This window comes from Anabrus simplex, chromosome 7 (genome assembly GCF_040414725.1).
Source record: "Anabrus simplex isolate iqAnaSimp1 chromosome 7, ASM4041472v1, whole genome shotgun sequence".
In the NCBI taxonomy this organism is placed as follows: domain Eukaryota; kingdom Metazoa; phylum Arthropoda; class Insecta; order Orthoptera; family Tettigoniidae; genus Anabrus; species Anabrus simplex.
In genome coordinates, this window is record NC_090271.1 from 336,069,389 (window position 1) to 336,084,566 (window position 15,178).

The window sequence follows — 15,178 nt, forward strand, 5'->3', positions numbered from 1 at the left end:
ACGTTCGTTCTGTTCGCTGTTAGCAGCGTCGCGCAGAGCATGATTCTCGTATATATTTGGAAAACGTCGCGCTGGATGGGCATGCGCACTATAGCTGTGAGGGGCCATTACGTGCCCACTTCTCTCCAGTCTACGTACAACTCAGCGCGGTATTCGCTTATTTAAAATCTAGCGACGGTATTCTACCATGTAAATTAGTGTACGTGCAGTGAGTAACATATATTATATTGCATTTCTCTTACGGCTATCCGAGAAACAAAACAGGGAGACGCTATACGTTGTTTCCGATGTAAGGTGGACATTGGGGAAGTTTTGATGATAACGGCAGGCCATATTTCCTACTGCCATTCACAATCGAGTTCGGTACTTCCTGCTATAAGTGCAGCCCCACTTGCTAACTGTCATTCACAATAGAGATGCAGAGTTATCATTATAAATAAAGGCCGCTTTTCCTAATGACAATTAAAATCGAGTTGCAGAAATGTTATTACAATCGAGAAATACATAACTATTTAACTTATAAACAATCGAGATACGGCAAAAAGTCATACGCCCAAAGTTGAAGATCTCTAAAAATTGAACGGCGATTGTGTAATCTGTTCTGTGATACGACTTACCGTTTACCCAGCAGTTGCCCTGAAACGAAGGCCTGCAAACGTCATTAAAACTGCCTCCACATTTCGATATTTTCCGGGGTCAAAAAGTTATAGCCTACATTTGAACACCTTGGAAATTTTCCTCAAAGGAAAGAGTGCCCAGGTGTCATTTGAAGAGCAAGCGATAATACGTAGCGTACATAACAAATGTTGTTTACAACGAAGGGAGGTTTCACATATGGTCCACGGAATTTACAGAAGATCAATAGTATAAGAGAAGATAGAAGAAAGCTGTTCTGGTTTTCCTATAAACTCCCAGTGTATTAAGTGATTTTTAAATCATATGCATATCTAAATCTTCCTTTGGATGAGTATACTCTAAATATGAAGTTTAGTCGAGATCTGTCCAACCGTTTCGCCGGGATGGTGGAACAAACATACAAACAGACACGAAAAATTAAAGCCACTGATACGGTCTTGAGTTGATCTAAAACGGATAAATATCTTAAAAACTTCTAAAACAATCCAAATTACAGGCAGCGGATCCCCTACAACGTTAGTTATATATAAGTAACAACAATAGCTCATCGTCGGAGTCATCGCTTTACAGCCATGGTACACTATCCGCCATGTGTGAGCAGTCTTGTACAAAACATAGCTTTCTGTGTGGTCACGTGAGGTAGCGTTCTGTGTGGCCTAGTGCACAAACCACGGATCCCTGAACTTAATGACCAAGTTTCGAGAAAAGCAAAGTGTCGTCAAGCCTCACAGGAGACAATAGGAAGTTAGTTGGTCCGCTTCCAACTCCGTGAAGATATTGGCACTTTTTAATTGAGCGTTTTCTACGGTACAACCGCCCCTGATTACAAAACACAAGGACAGAAAGGTCACCGCCTTCCTTACTGTATCGTGGGCGTACTGCACGCTACCTACTGAGCAAGGCACATCTGCTATCCCTCATATTCAATGTCCTGGCGGTTTCGGTCCCGAAGGGCCTTTCACCTATAAAGTCATGCGTGGTCAGCGCGACGAATCCTCTCCCCCGTTATTCTTGGCTTTCTAGACCGGGGACGTCATCGGACCGTCAAATAGCTCCTCAATTATAATCACGTAGGCTGAGTGGGCCTCAAGACCAGGTAAAATTCCCTGACCTGGCCGGGATACGAACGTGGGGCTTCCATGTAAGAGATGGGCGTGCTATGGCTGTACCACGCCGTTGGTATTCAGTGTCCACTGGCTATGCAAATATTTATAAATGGTGGGCAGAGGACAAGGCTCTCTTGCAGTTAACAGATTTGCTATCGCGTGTTTCTTCGGTGGTTTGTAGTGTAATGGGTTGATGAAGATGTGTTTTGGGACAAACACAAACACCCAGTCCCTAAACCAGAGGAATTAATTATACGCGGTTAAAATCCCCCACTCGGCCAGGAATCGAACCCGGGGCCCTCAATCTGAAGATCTGTGTGTTGACCATTCAACCAAGTAGCCGGACTAGAGGCAGACAAGCTGTTGCTAAGATACCACCAGGCTGAATACAAACCATCTGCCACGAATATTGACCCCATTGTCGGCAGCCCTGAAGATGGCTTTCCGAGGTTTCCCATTTTACACCACGAAAATGCTGTGGTTGTACCTATACTCATACACTGATCAGCAGACTAAGTCAGCGGTTTGTAAGCATACTAAGTACAGGAGAAACGTTAGTAAAACGTTTACAAATAATTTGCAAATAAATTGTTTCTAGTCAAAAAACACTTTTAAGCCTGAAAATGATAATATCCGGAAATCAACGAAATTTACTTACATTTTTTAAATTTTCTGACTTGTTAAACACAGCATGTGCCAGCTGAATTAATACTCTTGGCGGACATTCCTTCCGCAAAATTATCCCTAAACTACAAACAGGGGGCTGTAGTAGCTAAATAACTTTTATTTCCTGTCAAGTAAACGAGCGAGGTTCGAATTCTGTCCAAAGCATGTGCTATTTTTAAAATTATAAGTTCCCTCTATAAGTTCGAAATGAAGAATGAAAATCTTGTGCCTATGATTGTGGCATTAATAATTAATAATAATTAATAATAATTAATAATCAATGATAATAATAATAATAATAATAATAATAATAATAATAATAATAATAATAATAATAATAATAATAATAATTCGATTAGGCCATTATACGGCCACATGCAACAGTTTTTTCTTCTTGTCTTCCCAAAACAGAGACCATCTGACATCGCCGTTTGGCTCCGTCTACAAGACAGATGTAATCTTCACCGTCTAACCTTGCTGCAAATCTCCTCCTTATCTCAAAGAACGTTTCTGCAATCTCAAGTAGCACCACCAAGGGAACACAAGACCACACCCAGTCACAAGTCCTCAGCATATGGCAATTACTTTACCTCGTGAATGGAACTACCTGCCTCAAGACGTCAGAGGGATATCAGCATGCGCAAACTATCTGATGGAAAGATGGAAATAGCAGGACATAGTCGCTTTCCTACTTCCTCGCTCTCTTTTCTTTTAAATCCTCTTCCTCCCATCCACTTTATCCTTCCCTGTACCTTTCTTAACTTGGATGGAAACTCACAGGACAAGAGTTATATTTCACTATTTTGTTTCTACAACTTTGATATCTCACAACTGTAGTTCTTTTCTGCATTATTGTGCTTTTTTCCCTTGACTTTTGTAATATTAATGTACAAGCCTGTAATCCTTCACCCTTGCTGTTCGTAGTTTACAAGGTATAAAATGGCAGGAAGGGATTCAGTTAGGTGGAAATGTAGTAAGCACTCTGGCCTATGCTGACGACTTGGTCTTAAGGCAGATTGTGCCGAAAACCTGCAGTCTAATATCTTGGAACTTGAACATAGGTGTAATGAGTATGGTATGAAAACTAGCCTCTCGAAGACTAAATTGATGTCAGTAAGTAAGAAATTCAACACAATTGAATGTCAGATTGGTGATACAAAGCTAGAACAGGTCGATAATTTCAAGTAGTTAGGTTGTGTGTTCTCCCAGGATGGTAATATAGTAAGTGAGATTGATAGAGCTTCGTGGTTACGTTCGGTCTGTGGGCGAGAATTAAATCTAACTTCTATAAAAATAATCACCAATGGTGTATATGAATGGGAAACAGTTGCATTTGTTGTGAATAAGAGACAGATAAAGGGGTAAAATGGATTTATTCACTAGAGCACATAATTAATATTCATTCTATCGAAATTCCACAAAATACAATAAAACATGACGCAAACTGTCATAATAAAAGTATAATGTGCCGTGCACATTAAGAACAACTACATATTACATTACTAAAAAACATATAGGTCCAAATACCGAACAGATAATTTATAAAAGAACAAAATCTTAAATCTTGGCCTGAATTACATCTTTAATTCTCGACAACGCCGCCAAGTGAATATGCCGATTTCCCCGAGGGGAATTTCGATTACGACCGTCCACAAGCTATGCTTTGACAAGAGAAAATCACGTCAGTTTCATTCCATAATACAACTATTTACATATACAAAATCATTAATCCTGATAAGGGAAAATCCAGGGATCCTAACTTATATACTACACAGATTCTACTGACAGATCCGATCTGTCGCAAACAACCAGCCTGAAGCTGCATACCACCAGAGAAAATTAGCTCCGGGCTAAATTTAAGAGACAAAGATTAATTCGTCAAGACACAACACACTGACAACAGATACGCCAAGGCACTTCGATACAAGGTATATAAGTATACAAACACAACTCCTGTAAAATAACAGCATAATTACAATATAAAGAAAATATGTACATGCAGTCAGAGCACTTCCTCATCACCAGGTAATTAGTGGCACGCCCCTGTCCGCCAGGGCGATCAGGACATTCCCCTGGACTAGTGGAAAGTTTCACTTTTCATGGGAGCGGAACCCAGCTGGAAAGTGATTCATACTGCCTCGCAAAGGACTCCAGGCAAACGGGGTGCAGGTAATTGCTTCCTTCACGGCTACCCCAGCCAGACTTGCTCACACAACAAAAGAAGGTTTCTCTCTTAAATACTGCTGCCTTATTATGTAAACTAATTATTTCTCCCGTTTATAAAATCTTCTATGACAACAGAAACATCTCTTCTTCACCTTTCAATACATATGCCGCAAACATCGCTCTCAAGGAAGACGTCACACATGGCCTTCCGTCTCAGCGGCTCGGGAGTTCGATACTCGACTCTGTCTCTTTACTCTGCGGGCATATCCAAGCCCATCCTTGTTTAAAGCAGCTTGCCCTGCTAACATCCCTTCCTTGCCATGTTTACAGGCATTCAAACCCATATCTGACTTCCGCGTCATATATCAGGCGATCTCAGCCTCTCAACCCTCGCAATAATCTCCACCCCGATCTACTGTCGTCTCTGCTCATTAGAAGAACCTAACTACCCAACGAAGACGTCGTGGCGTTCCTGTGGCAGCGAACATATATCTGAAATCGCGCACAGATCAAATATAAGAGGCCTACACTGGTCTTTACTGATAATTATTCCACAAAGAGAAGGCGGCCTGGCCTCGTCAATGATGAAACTATCCACCTTCCTAACACTTAACACACACACCTAGGAATGCTCTGAAAGGATTAAAAACAATGCACAATGCATGCACACACACTTCTAACTTTACCTACTTACAACCCTTTTTCCCATAACTAAACTAACCATGAATCACTGCAACAAATAAGGGCACTAGCATGCTGCCCTGGATCTCCCACTGATTTATTGACAGTAAAATTACTCATCGTTAGCAAATTGACATTGACCGTTAATATTACCCTAAAAACTGGATGAAACTGAATTGACCTCAAATGTTACCCACATGCTTAAAAATCTGACATATCCACTTAGCTTTGTTGTCTTCGGCAATCACACCATCTGCACAACTGCAGCGTCAGGAGATTACTCGGCCATCATATTCTCTTTGATGGCGTTACAAAAGATATGAATTACACATGTAGCTTCCATGATTGTCCTTGCAGATAACACTCCTACAATGAATGGAAAACAGGTTAGCACTACACTTGCTCAATTGCATACGCGCACACTATTTAAGGAGATATTGCTTAGCACACATAATTGGACAAAGATTAATTCCTTGATCAGAGTCGTAGTCTCATGGAATGCGCCCCGGATCCGTCCGTATGCAAGAGCAATTGCGATACGATCGAACACGTTTTCTCCGCGATCGCGAAACCGACCCGAAACGTTGGCGTGTAATACAGCTAATTAGTTCACGACAATCTTCCCGGTATGCACAGCTATCGTCCCTTTTATTTACCGCGTTCACACATACGTGGTACCTACCGCACTTGATGTATGAGCGAAGCGTCACACGCGTAGCGTTAAATACACATATACGGACTTGTAACTCCCGTATTTATTAAATGTAACTCACACCAGGGTGATACGTTTTACTGTAGTCTGGACACGCTTCTACGTGTATGATATTCATATAGCAATCATGAAGAAATAACGTCACTGTAGCACTTTGATATCGGACAAAGAAAATGGCGATCTCGACTGGCGTGGAGACTACCTTCTGTACCACGGACACCTCACGAAAGACAGACCCGCTTCCCCAAGCCACTGTTGGTTTTATGGACCCACCCGCGTCGTTCCGAAAAGAGGGGGTGGCCCTGTTGGCTATAGCGCGAGGTTTCAACCGCTTTCTCAGGACAAAGCCCACAACCGTTATAACCTAGCCACACAAATATATATGTAGAAGTTAGCCGATGAATGAACAGATAAAGAAGTCTAAATTCATTTACTACTCATCAGGCGTATCGAAACCGTGGAGAGGGGTTATTTATCAGATTTCACCCTTATTTCTAATAGGTCTGCACTGTGATGATCGAAGTTAGCAACCCCGCGCAATTCTTTATGACTCGCTTTCACAGCTCGCGATTGGCTCTTTTCAAACTCGCCGCACGTTAGGTGACGCCGCGACACTCCCACAGCCTCGTTCAAACTTTCAAACCACAGGCCGATTCAAACCTGCTTCCGGCCGCTCTTCCAGGGCGCGGCCCAGCACAAAGCCGTTTGCTTGCCACCTCGCAAACAAAGTCTTTCAAATTTAACGCCTCCACAGTGTTGCGCACTATGCAAATAAAAGTCCCTGAGGCAATATGATATGTTTCAGTAAAGCTAATGCAGTGAGCTTGCAGTTGCGATCAACAGTATTCTGTAAGAAGGAAGTCAGCTCCCTGGCGAAACCATCTTTATATCGGTCAGTTTTTAGACCAACTTTGCTTTACGGGAGCGAAAGCTGGGTGGACTCGAGATATCTTATTCATGAGTTAGAAGTAACAGACATGAAAGTAGCGAGAATGATTGCTGGTACAAACAGGTGGGAACAATGGCAGGACGGTACTCGGAATGAGGAGATAAAGGCTAAGTTAGGAATGAACTCGATGGATGAAGCTGCATGCACAAACCGGCTTCCATAGTGGGGTCACGACAGGCGAATGGAGGAGGATAGGTTACCTAGGGGAATAAAGGACACTGTTATGGAGAGTAAGAGACGTAGAAGGAGATAAGAGGTGTAGAACTAAATCAGGCCACAGCACTGGTTACAAATATAGGATTTTAGCAGCGTTTAGTAAATTCACAGAGGCTTGCAGACTGAACGCTGAAAGGCATAACGGTCTATAAGGATGATGTAAGTAGTCACAGTTAGCTACAGTTGAATAGTTCTACACAATTTTAATTTATGATAGGTTACTTTTTAATAATATGTAATTAGTTCATTAATGTTGATATTGGTTAAGTGTAACAAAGAGACAGCTGTCCCTAACTTTGGAAGGATAAATAAATTATCTTTACATAGTTTCTCTGTGTTGTTTTTTCTAGTGTCCATTTACTACCTGATTTTTTCTCGGCTTTCTCTGGAAATTTACCATCAAATATTTTTTTTCTAAATTATTTTATAATTGCAGTTTGTCCCTTTTTAATGTTAAGTGGTTCCAAATCTTTGGTTTCTTTGAAAAATGCTAGGTTGGTTTTCTTATTTGCACCTTGAATTTCTCACCAAGCCAGAAGTTGCTATTACATATCAATCTGCCAAGCCCACTGAAATGCATACACCAAGCGACCCTATGAGCAACGTTTTTACACCATTCATGGCAGGGACTGGCTGCATAAGGAATGGCATTACTAGCATCGCTCATACCTCAGTCACTTTCATTTTGTCAAGCGAAGGATAAAGGTGAGACAGATCAATGAAAGTAACAAAATTTTGTAGCCTATACCAGAAGACAAAGTGCACTGTAAACACTAGGTCTTGTCAGCAACGGCATCGTGTTCAAAAATGTTTTTATTAATCTGTCTTTGTCGATTCTCTACAGGTGATCAAAAATCTTTCTCCTTCTTAAAAATGACTTTTTCTTTGATGCTGTGTATAAATCTCCTTCTGTTCTCAATTTATATTTACCATTCTCGTACACTGATGCCATAATTTTCCTTAGGATTAGGTATCCAAACACTGTGTTGCATATGAAGCTGCTGGAAGGAATACAGTTTTGCAGTTTTTCAATTTAACACGATTTTTTTCTGTAAGTATTTGTCGTTGCGTGATAAGCTTTTTCCATTCTCTGAACTCGTGCCTTCATGGTCTCCTTCTCTTTTAATTCTTTCGTTTTAGATATTCGAATTTCTGCAGATGAATTGGTGATACTAGTGATGCATTCAGTTTTTCACACCTTTCAAGGTCTTCTAATTTTATCCTGACTTATGCTATTACCGTATTACTTCAATGTTGAAGATATTTCTCAACAGATCAAGTAGGGATCCCCAGACTACGAAAAACGTAAAATTACACTATTTCCTCAATTGTGTCGAAAGTTGCTCTATCAAAATAAGAAACTAATTTCGAAAATCACTTCCTGCCTTAATTCGCTTCATTCTTTACTCGCTTTCTTTTTGATTCAAATCCCAACCAAATTAACTTATTTGCATAAGTCTTTCTGTAATGGATTCCTTGGTTCAATACCCTCAAGCGTTTTTAATTTTTGATAAATGTCCACACCGAATGTAGTTATAAGGGCTTGAATGAAACTCTGCATTGACTCACATTAACGCTCGTGGTGGTAGAAAAAGTAAACTGCTCATCTAATTGACCGCATAATGATCATTAATAAAAGGATTGTAATTTTTTGGAATAAATAAAGAATATATTCTCATACTTCATTATATTTTGTTTACCTAACATTGCTAGCTCATATCCCTAGGATGGTTTCAACATTGAGTTGCTTGCCTGCGGATTTCTTTAAATTTCGTTTCGCCCCTCTGTGGACCACGTTTGACAATCCTCTCTGTTTACTCCCAGTTTCATCCATTCTCCTGATCTTCTGTACAGAATCTTCCCTCCCCAGTCTTCTGGAAACCGCGCAACGTTTTGACGAGTTGTCCAAATTGATTTCTGTTCCTGAAGAACTCAAAGATTGTCTTCGTTAGTGTATCGCTGTCCATACTACTCGTATTAGTACATCCGAATAAGTGCATTAGGACTAGAGGCGTGCATCTGCCTTCCTTTGTGCCCATATTTCTTTCATTCTTTTACCGCGGGCTTCCTTTCTCTCTTCAGACCAGGTTGTTCCAGTCTTCTTCTTTGGTCTTTCCTCTTGGTCAACTTGCAGTTTGTGAATTTTGGATCTAATATTACCCACTTCGGGACATCTGCTGGTGCAATTCCTGTTTTGATTTCACCATTCCATTTTACTGTGTCTCTTTTAGTTTTACTCGTTTTCACAGAATTCGACTATTTGTTTGGTAAGTCCGTCTGGACGCATTCTTTTAATATGACCATAGAATCTTAGCCTGCGTTTTCTAACGTCACTGTGAATATTAGTGTACTGTTTGATTTCCTGTCTGCCTCTAAGATGGTATTTTCCGTCTCTGATCCATAAAGACACTCTGATTTCATGACCGTATTGTAATACCTCAGTTTTGAGTGCTTGGATATACATCTTTGTTATAGATATCGTGAGTTAGTGGATATACAGTTTCCTTCTTCTTCTTCTTCTTCTTCTTCTTCTCCTTCGTATTATTATTATTATTCCGGGGTATTTGTGGACCGCAGAGGTAAAAGAAGGTGCCGGGATGAATGGGTCTAGATACAATGTCAAGAAAATAATTTAAAACTTAAACTGAAGGTTATATTTTCGAAAAACAACAAACTTAATAATGTTTCACGTAGTGAGATAACAATGACCTTTAAGGTCCAAAATGGCCATTAGAAACAAGACTTAGAAAAATACAAGATTTCGGAACCTTAACACTCTTGGGCTAAAAGCCCCTAGTTTTACAATTTTGAGCTCCCAGCTCAAATTTACAAAAGGGCACAAATTATAAAACGCCAGAAATCCCTTAATTCATGGAGCACTGGCTCCCAATATACAATATCCATCCTTAAAAAGTCATTCAGTAATCTTACTTTGAAAAAGAGCTAACAGGCTCCCAGTTTTCAAGCCTACTCAAGGCAACACCAAAAATATCTTACACATTTCGGCCTTCCCTGGCCCAACTTACAAATTGAAACAGGGGTATCTCGTACCCAACCTCTAGGGCCTTCGTGTAAAAGGAATAACCGTTAAATAAAAGGCCCGAAAACAAAATGAAAGGAGGCGAATGTTAGCACTCCTGGATGTGAACACTTAAAACCTAAGGGGCACTAGGTCGATGAAACAGGGGCTATTCCCAAACTAGGGAGGTGAGTCGTATAAGAACAAAACTAAGACATTACGGAAAGGAAGAAAACCACTTACAAAACATAGTCACCTCCAACCAAAATGAAGGGAAGCTCGAGAGGGTACATCACTCTCTATCTCCGATTTACAGTTAAATATTTTATGAAGTTACTACATAAGCCGGCAGAAAGTTACATTTTCGGAAAAGAAGGTCACATGGTTAACGATTTCGGACCTTTCCCTCGGGTTAAACTGCGGAGCTAGCAAGAAAGAACGAAAGATATTATGTAGCCATTACCTTATGGAAGCTCGAGTAGCTGACGAAGAGGCCTCCCGCCTCCTGCTTGACACACACACTCAGTGAGATGATGATCAATTGGTCAAGAGACGTGAAAATCCGCAGTTTATAAACCCCCGGGGAGAGTCTGAGACCATTCCAGATTAAACTAGACACACTCTCTCACGTTTATTGGGTACTTTAAAAGTTACACTCAAAATCGAAGGAGAAGGCTGTGATAGGTTGAAAATTAATTACAGAAATTTGGGATTGGCTAGATTCAAAACTGGCGGAAAGAAAAGATTAATTTTGCCAACCCAAACATAAATGAACATCAATTAGTAAAAAAACTTATGAGTACAAAATTTATTTAAATCAAAAGTTCTTTCACTTCGCACCAGGGTGCATGATCATAGTTTTTTAGCAGTGACATCTATGGAAGAAGTCCAAACTTCTTGATGAATGGTTAACAAAACAAGCAAAAATTCACGCAGTACAGGAAACTTCAAAATAACAAAATTCCATCAGATATGAGTGGTGACATCTTGTGAGTAAAGTTTTAGGTAGGTCTAGTTTCAAGTTCACGGTTTCTCCAGTAGAGGAGTTCTTTTAGGCGCAAGATTTAAATGCGCGGCGTTGGGGTGTACTAGGCCGGTACAATTATTATTATTATTATTATTATTATTATTATTATTATTATTATTATTATTATTATTATTATTATTATTATTATTATTATTATTATTACTATACGAGACTCAGCGGAATACATACACCTCTCACAAGGAGAGAACTGTTGGATGAGGACACTTCGCTACGAAATATAGGATAAGCTGCGTGGCATTTAGCAAGACCTGGCCCACCACTCTTTAGAATTGTCTCAAGTTCACCCGAACAGTGTGGAAGTAGAAAGTACATCCCATGAACACCGAGCACAGGTTGAGAGTGAAGCAGGTGTATTACTGTAGTTAAACGTATGCTAATTACTGTGGAACGCAGCGCTGGTACTGCGGTGGGAACTACTGGAAGACCTTCAGACGCCAAGCGTGTCCTTCCTCACGAGAACAGCATCATCACATTCCAAGAAGAAACGATCGAGAAATAAATTACTTGCATCCGGCACACACTTCTGACAAGATCATACAACCTCCAGGCCTACACATTCAGGGTTGTAAGGACGATCTCGTAGCAAGCGATGCATCGTCTATTAAGATACCGGTTGTACAACCAACTCAGAAACAGAGCGATTTCTCATCGGCTCTAACTGATATTATTAGGCGCTAAGTTAAGTAAACGATAAATACGAAAACATTAATGAAAACCTATTAAGTAAATTCAGAATTAAATTAAACCAATTTATTTCCGCAATAATAATAATAATAATAATAATAATAATAATAATAATAATAATAATAATAATAATAATAATAATAATAATAATTGTTACCGAGTTTTCGTGGATCACAGAGATGAAAGATGGTGCGGGCTCGAATGGGTCTCTCTACGAGAGTCAATGATTAATTTAAAGCTTTAAAATAAAGGTTATGTTTCTTTTGCGATATTAAATGTGACAAACAGCAAGATTTCATGTACAGGTAGTTAAATAAAAAATAGAAAAAACAGGAAAACCCAGAAAAGACAAGTTACAATTTGAGCTTCGAGCTTATAATTTACCAAGGTCCCAACATCACAATTGTTGCGTTAGACAGATAGACAAGGAGACGGATCTCCCAATTGTTTTACAGGAAATTTTAGATTACAATTATTAAGAGCTCTATTGTTCCAAAGGTTACAAGATATGGCCTTCCAAAGGCATAATTCAATATCACACAAATATATTTACATTTGAAGGAAAGAGCTTCAATACTCTACAATTTCTGCCAAGGAGAAGGCGCTCCCAAACATTCACAAGGTCACATTCAGGCCTCTCTAGGCACAACCTACAATTTACAACACCACATCGATTAGTTTACACAGGGGCACCTCGTACCCATTCTACTGGGCTTTCATGGAAATGAACAGTTTTAATTAGTAGCCCCAGAAAACAAAATGTATGGAGGCGGACACTAGCGCAACTTGAATTTAAGAGGTTAAAACTCTACTTGGGCTTGTGGCCCGACGATACGCAGGTGACTAGATGGACAAGTTACAAGCTGAAACGGTTACAAAATCATAGTCACCTCAAGATTAATTTAAAGGGGAATTCGAGAGGTAACGCACTCTCTATCCCCGGATTACAGTTTAAGTACTCGACTTTCTTGAACTTTTACAGAAGAAGGAAGAAAGTTTACATTTTTAGAAAATTGACAGTTACATAGTTAAAGATTGGAACCTTCCCCTCCGTTCAGCTTGCAGAGATAACTGCTTAGATGGAAAAACTGTTGGCCATTATTTTAGGTGATGTTCTGCCTGCCGAAGGATGAGGCCCCCGCCTCCTGTCTTAACACACACACTCAGTAAGACGACGATCAGAAATACAAATTAACTCGAAAAGGCGTTAGCTTTTATACCCGAGAGGAGGGTTCGAGAAGGCTCCGGACTAAAATCGGACACACCGTTTCATTTTTATTGGCGGATAAAATAGGCACAAGAAACGTTTGATTGGCTGAAAAATAAATACATGAAATTTATTATTGGTAAGAATCCCACGTTGGCGGGATGAATAAGAAGTGTTGGAAACCTTGAAATATCAAAAACTAAGAAAGTCCATTCAGATCATAAAACGCATAAACACAACATTTCTTTCAAGTACTAGTTGGTCCACTTTGCAGCAGAGTGCATCATCAGTTTTTTAATAGAGACATCTATGGAGAAAAGTTCAACGCTTCTTGAAATAGTTGTGCGAACACCCCAAAAAACAAAACAAAAGAAGTCCAGTCACTTTAGGAATGTCACATTGATCTATCCCTTTAGCAGTGACATCTGTTGATCAATATCCCAACTTCCTGCCCTAGCTGTTTCAAGTTTTGTATGATAGATGACGTTCTTCAAGGCACTTTTTTAAACGCGCGGGGTTGAGATGTACTTCCCGGTACAATAATTATGATGATGATGATGATGATAACAATAATAATAATAAATATCAATGTTGGCCAAGAGAATGATTGAAGTGCACCTACATGGCAATATAAGTAGGACTTACAGATTGAATGATAGAGTACCGTAAGGATCGGTATTAGCTCCATTGCTCTTTAACATATACACAGCAGATCTTCCTCCCAGTAACGCTAGAAAGTTTATATACGCTGATGACCTTGCCTTTGCAGCCCATTATGATGATTCTGTTGCAGCTGAAACTGTACTCACTGAAGATCCCTCTACTGTAGAACCGATAAATTCTTCAAACTTTTGCGACTAAAACCAAACTTAGCCAAAACAGATGTCAGTTGCTTTCATCTGAGTAATTATATTCCTCAGGTTCAATTCAATCGTTATATATTTAAGTTCAATTCACACCCGAAATATTTAGGTGTCTTATTGGACCGTTCCTTGACTTATAGTGAATATCTACATAAAACATCTGCCAAGATCGAGACCCGCAATAATATCCTGCAAAAACTATCGGCAACAGGCTGGTGTCCAATTTAATCAACCCTTCGAACTACAGCACTTGCCTTAGTGTTTCCAGTAGGTGAATACTGTAGTCCAGTATTGCTTAACAGTTTCCAGACAAAGATAATAGACACCCAGCTAAATTAAACAGTGAGGATCATACCAGGAACTATCCAGTCTACACCTCTGGAATGGTTACCAGTAGTTCCAAACATCTCACCTCTACATCTTCAAAGACAAAATTAATTGAAAAAGAATGGCTTAAATGTACAACAATCCTCTCCTACCAATACAACAAGACTTCTCATATGATGATCTTAGGCTGAAATATAGGAACCCTCCTTGGCTACTAGGCAAGAGACTGGTTCAAGTTAAAGTTAATGTAAATGCTGCATGGCGCGACAGACAGAAAGCTTCTAACCCAGACAGATTAGGTCTAATCTTGGATCCAGTTGAGCAACCTCCAGGAAAGTCTGGACGTAGTATGGCAGATGTAAGTTCTGGAAAGACAAATGGAAGATCGTCGAGGACTGTTACTCTGACTGTTCATATGTTCCTCAGACCACCCATCACATTGTCATGGAATGCCCACTCCGAAAATTAAAGATATCCACGAAGCCACCGATGAAGCTATGGATTGGTTAAGAAAATTGAATATGCAACTTTAAATATACTGCAGTTAGTCATTGACCCGTCTTAATTTGTAAATATTTGAACTTAATAATAATTTGGACATATTGTGCTACCGTAACAGTGTATTCTTTTGTCATATGAGATAGATAAATTGTACTAATGAAGTATCAATATTAATAAAAATACGAATAATAATAGTAAAATCAACAAAACGTCAATAATAAAATAAGTTGATTAACTAAGTTGACATAAAAGTGTATACATTCGATCAAATATGTCAGTGGTCTGTCTACAGTATCAAGGCATGCAAATCCATGGTCACACAATTAAAATATCATATCATATCATGTTGAACACTTCTTCAATTGTTATAGAGTGTAAGATACGACGGGGTGCCGAA